This window comes from Triticum dicoccoides, chromosome 1B, assembly GCF_002162155.2.
Source record: "Triticum dicoccoides isolate Atlit2015 ecotype Zavitan chromosome 1B, WEW_v2.0, whole genome shotgun sequence".
In the NCBI taxonomy this organism is placed as follows: Eukaryota; Viridiplantae; Streptophyta; class Magnoliopsida; order Poales; family Poaceae; genus Triticum; species Triticum dicoccoides.
In genome coordinates, this window is record NC_041381.1 from 393,164,158 (window position 1) to 393,170,490 (window position 6,333).

Sequence of the window (6,333 nt, forward strand, 5' to 3'; positions counted from 1 at the left end):
TATCCATTAATGTCCTTGGTTGAAATTATGGAGTAGTCTATTATGTCATTTTCGTGCTCTACTTTTGCTTCAAAATGTTTCCTGGCAGATTGTTTACATGTTATTCAATTTAGCCAAGGTTGCTATAGTTGATCCTTGCATGCTATGAACTTGTTCTTGCCTTGGTTTGTTTCACAAACATGTCTTTTTGATGATGCTATGCTTATATTGTCATGCAATGACTTGTGGTGAGTGAATCGAGCTTGTTAAGTAGTGTACATGATGTTGCTGTTTTGCTAGGCTGATTCTGTTATTCTGTGATGCGATGTAAACATGTTGCTACTAATCATTCTATGCATAATCTGGAGATGTTCTATAAATATGATTTGATCTACATGTCATGTTTTATCCATCCATGCCCCTGGTTGCATTTATAGGTTGCTGTAGATTGTTGTAATCTTGCTCTAAAGTTGCTTCATAATGTTGCTGTCAGCCTATTAACATTAAGTTCAGTTGTTACCATGGTTGTTCCTATTGTTCCATGCACCCTATGACCTTGCTATTGCCATGCTTACCTTCACAAACATGTCTTATTACTGTTGGGTGCCTTGCCATGCCATGTATTGCTCTGTAGTGAGTTACACAAGCTCATCTACATGCCTTCCTAATTATGTTCCTGCCATGTTTGAATCTGTATAATAACTTGCCATGTTTACGTGGGTGCCATCATATTTTCTGATCCTTTTTGGCTTATGGTCAGTAAAGGACTTTTGATCTATGCAATTAGTAGATTCATGCCATGCCTTTTTTTGCCATTATAAGTTCCTGTAACATGTTGTTTGATAGCTCTAAACATTGCAACCTGATGTTATTTTGTGCAAAGTCTGAATTGTTATGACTTGCAATCTTACCATGTGTGTTTGAGTATGTTCTAGTGATTTCTGGAGATAGCTCAGTGTTCATTTTTGTATGCTTTATGTGTACATCATGCCCATGCCTTTTATTATTATGTTGAGGTGCTGTAGCATATAGTTTTGATGCTTGCAATATGCCTAGTTGCTGTTTTGGACAGCTTGTCCTTTAGACTTGTTTCATGTGTGTGTGTTGAACCGTTGCTCCGTTTTGAGTGTGCTCTATATGAAACTTGCTTAGAATTGCATGTAGCTTCATATTATCATGTTGCATCCTTGTTTTGGTGTGTTTGCTTGATGTTTGTATGCATTTTGCATCAATGCCATGTTTAACTTGTTTTGCTCATATCTTCTAGGCCGTAGCTCCGAATATAATGAACTTTATATGTAACTTGACTAGAATCACATGTAGATCATCTTGGTGCATCTTAACTTGCTGTTTAACAAGTTGAACATAAGGTGTATTCAGATCTGGACCAATTTCGAAACTTGCATATGAGGACTTACCGGAATTGTTATATGTTGTTCCCGGCCTCATTTAAACTTGCCTTGATGTGTTGTTCTTGTTTGCATCATCTCTTGCCATGAGTACCTTCAAGTAGCTTTGTCATGCATCATGCTTGTTGTGCATCATGCCTTGTTCATGTGTGGTGTGTTTACTATGTTGTCTGCTTCTTTTCGATAGTTCCTGTTTCGTTGCGATCGTGAGGATTCGTTCGTCTATGCTTGGTTCGGCTTCATCCGTTTGTCTTCTTCATGGACTCGTTCTTCTTCCTTGTGGGATTTCAGGCAAGATGACCGCTACCGTAGATCTCACTACTATCATTGCTATGCTAGTTGCTTCGTTCTATCGCTTTGCTGCGTTACCTATCTTATGCTCATCAAGCCTCCCAAATTGCCATGAACCTCTAACCTTTGACACCTTTCCTATGAAAACCGTTGCTTGGCTATGTTACCGCTTTGCTCAGCCCCTCTTATAGCGTTGCTAGTTGCAGGTGAAGTTGAAGATTTCTCCATGGTGGACAGGTTTTATGTTGGGATATCACAATATCTCTTATATTATTAATGCATCTATATATTTGGTAAAGGGTGGAAGACTCGGCCTTTTGCCTGGTGTTTTGTTCCACTCTTGCCGCCCTAGTTTCTGTCATACCGGTGTTATGTTCCCGGATTTTGCGTTCCTTACGCGGTCGGGTGATTTATGGGACCCCCTTGACAGTTCGCTTTGAATAAAACTCCTCCAGCAAGGCCCAACCTTGGTTTTACATTTGCCTCACCTAGCCCTTTTTCCCTTGGGAGTCGCGCTCTCGAGGGTCATCTTTATATTATCCCCCCGGTCCAGTGCTCGTTGTGAGTGTTGGTCCAACCTATCAGCCGCCGGTGGCCACCAGGGGCAACTCTGGGCTGGCCTACCGGATGTTTGGACAATCCAGTGTGCCCTGAGAACGAGATATGTGCAGCTCCTATCGGGATTTGTCGGCACAGCGGGAGGCTTTGCTGGTCTTGTTTTACCATTGTCGAAATGCCTTGTAAACCGGGATTCCGGTTCTGATCGGGTCTTCCTAGGAGAAGGTCTATTCCTTTGTTGATCGCGAGAGCTTGTCATGGGCTAAGTTGGGACACCCCTGCAGGGTATAATCTTTCGAAAGCCGTGCCTGCGGTTATAGGCAGATGGGAATTTGTTAATGTCCGGTTGTAGATAACTTGACACCAGATCCGAATTAAAACGCATCAACCGCGTGTGTAGCCGTGATGGTCTCTTTTCGGCGGAGTCCGGGAAGTGAACATGGTTTCTGGGTTATGTTTGACGTAAGTAGGAGTTCAGGATCACTTCTTGATCATTGCTAGTTTCACAATCGTTCCTTTTGCTCTCTTCTCGCTCTTATTTGCGTATGTTTAGCCACCATATATGCTTAGTCGTTGCTGCTGCCTCACCACTTTACCCCTTCCTTTCCCTTTAAGCTTTGCTAGTCTTGATACCCATGGTAATGGGATTGCTGAGTCCTCGTGGCTCACAGATTACTACAACAACAGTTGCAGGTACAGGTTATGCGATGATCATGACGCGAGAGCGATGTTTGCTTGCGTTGAGTTCTTCTTCTGCTTCTTCGATCATGGGATAGGTTCCAGGTCGGCAGCCTGGGCTAGCAGGGTGGATGTCGTTTGAGTTTCTGTTTGTGTTTCATCCATAGTCGGATGATGCTCTGATGTATTGTGATGTTGTATTCGTGTGGCATTGTATGCTTTATGTATGTATCCCCATCTATTATGTAATGTTGATGTAATGATATCCACATTGCAAAAGCGTTTCAATATGCGGGTCTATCCTTGGTGGGACCTTCGAGTTCCTTTTGGATAGGGTCGCATATTGGGCGTGACAAGTTGGTATCAGAGCCTCGACCAACCCTAGGAGCCCCCTTGATTGATCGTGTAGTTTGGCCGTTGTTGAGTCTAGAAGAAAACTGTTTTCGGAGTCTAGTTATATCAGAGAGTAGGAATTCTTTTTACTCCTCAGCCCCTTCGTCGCTCTGGTGAGGAATCTTGACGTAGATGTTTTGAATTACTTCTCTTCCCCTTCAAATTTTTCTTTAGGATCACGCAGTTGGTTTTCCGATCGTTGGTTCTCAGCCCTTTTCATCCGGTGCATTTCTCGTCAAGTCGATTCGAGCCTTCTTCATCCTTGAGTTCAATCCTCAGTTGTTTTCTTTCCCACCCGCCCTCCCTGTTCTTCTCCTCGGAACCGGAGTCCGTAATCAAGTATCCATCCTACTCGTGTGAAGCCTTTGCTTTCTTCAACCGGTGTTTTCTCTTCAAGATATTCGTCGGTTTCTCCTTCCAAGTTGCCTTTGTTTTCCCGCCCTCCCACCCTTTTTCTTCCCGGAGTCTGACTCTCTCTCGACCATCTATCTCATTCGTGTGGAGCCTCTTCAGTCTTTCATCAATTGTTTCAACCGGTGTATTCTCTTTCGTTTGACATTCTTCATCTCTTTTCCGGTGGATTCAATTCAAGTTTTTCGGTTGATCATATTCTTTCCCTTGGATCAAGTGCCTTCCCTGCTCGTTCGCCTCTCGCCAGTTTATCCTTCCGGAGTCCTCAAGACATCTCAGGAGATTCGTCTGTGTTCTAATTAATTCGAGGTTGTCACCTCATTCAAACATTTCAATTGTTCCGGTGCATCATTTATCTGTTCAACAATCCTTTCCAACGGTGTTATCTCTTCAGTGGGCCCTAACTCACAGGTCTTTTCCCAGGATCTTACCTGACTCTTCTAATTTCTTGGAGCTATTCTCAAATCCTTTTTGAAGTTTGACGTAAGTATGTATTTCATCAGTCAGATGCTTTTCCAAGATCGATTTAAAATCATTTCATTATTGGCTCAACCTCTTTGCTTTTCATTCTTCCGGAGTATCTTAGTAATTTTGATGTTGTTTCTCGTTGTCAGTTGAAGATCGAAGAAGAGTTTTCATATCATCCTCTCGAATTATTTCAGTTTGCCAGATATTCTTTCTTACCCATTCGGAGTTTGTCAGAAGTTGTCTTTCCATTTCTTTTCACCGGAGGCCATCGTTCCAGTAAAATTCTTCGTCCTCAGATTTCAGCTACCGTTATCCAAATTATCCCGGTGCTTCGTTCAAGTGTTCTTCAATCAGCTCGAGTTCTTCTAGTTCTCTTGTATCTAAATCCCCTCGAGTATATTTGTTCTTCTAATTCTTCCCGGTGATTCATTCTCTTTCGTCAATCATTTCCGAATTCTTACGGTGGTTCGTTCAAGATTCTTTTTCCTTGATTATCATATTAATCCATTCGTTCTTTCAATCCTACCGGTGGTTCATGAAGACCTTCTCAATTCTTTTTCAACAAGAATAAGTTATATGCAAATCCATTGTTTGTCATCAATTTAATTTGATGAAGGATAAGCATACAATAAATCTTATTCTTATTCCATCCAAGTGAGTAATCCATTCCTTCAGAGTTTGTTCTTGGTGAATAAATTCTAGTTCCAAGTGCTTTCATCTTTTCTTTTCCGGAGTTCATTTCCTCCGCCATTTCGTCGGAATCGCCATCTTAATCATCGCAAGGCTCATCTTATTCTTTCATCCTTCATTTTATCTCGTCATCCTTTTGTTACCGGAGTTCTTCACGGTGGCTCGTCATGATTCAATTCATTCCTCAAGTGTTCATCAAGATTCTTATCGAAGGAGCTCAAGTATCTTTCCTTCATGCCTTTCGAAGTGCAATTAATTCTTCATTTTCTTCTGAAGTGGAGTTTTGCATTCCTTCGTTCTTCTATTCTATCCAATCATTTCCGTTTGTGGTCGGTTACCACCTCATAATTTTTGAGATGTTTTCCATAAGTCCACAACAAGATTATTCTTTTGTTGTTGATTCTCTCAACAACTTAGTTCAACTTTTCCTTCTAAGTTCTTTTCATTCAACTCTTTCAATTCCTTCCGGAGGTTTTGTGTCATATCTTCATCAAGTATCATTCCATCCTCTCAACTTCGTGTTCTATTCTTTCCTTGTTCAGCCGGAGTGCTGCCTAAATCCTTTCAGTTTTATTCGTTTCTTATCTCGTGCTAACCGAAGTTGTTTCATAGTCTATGTGATTCCGTTAGCTTTCGATTCTCGTCATTCTCGTCGTTCCTCTCTTCTTCTTGAGTGCTCTCGATTCTTTGCTTCTTCTCTTGAGTTCTTGTTTCACCTCACCCTTTTTTTCTCTTCCGTCTCGGTCCTAAGATCTCGGGGCGAGATCTCTTGTTAGTGGAGGAGTGTTGTAACGCCCCGGATTCGATACACCAGGTGTCTGCCAGTTATTCGCCGTTGTTGCCATGTCATTTGCTTGCGTGTTGCATTTTATTGTGTCATCATGTGCATTGCATTGCATACGTGTTCGTCTCATGCATCCGAGCATTTTCCCCGTTGTCCGTTTTGCAATCCGGCGCTCCTATGCCATCCGGCGTTCCCCTTTCGTCTCTCGTTGTGAGCAGGTGTTAAACGTTCTCGGAATGGACCGAGCCTTGCCAAGCAGCCTTGGTATAGCACCGGTAGACCGCCTGTCAAGTTTCGTGCCATTTGGAGGTCGTTTGGTACTCCAACGGTTAACCGGGTAACTGTAAAAGCCTCCTTCTCTTTGCAGCCCAACACCCCCTCCAAAGTGGCCCAAAACCCATCTAACTCCCCTCCATGCTCTCGGTCATTTGATCACGATCGCTTGGTCGAAAACCGCTCCTCATTTGGACTCTCCTAGCTCCCTCTACCTATAAAACTAGCCCCTCCCCCGAAATTTGCGGACGAATTCACAGACGAAACCCTAAAATCGCCCCCCGCCGCCACCGGACGCGTCCGCGACGGCCGGACATGTCCGCCGCCGCCGCGCCCAGCCAACCCCGCGCCGCCACGTCAGCTCCCCGCCACCGTCTCCACCGCGGGCCCGGATCGGGC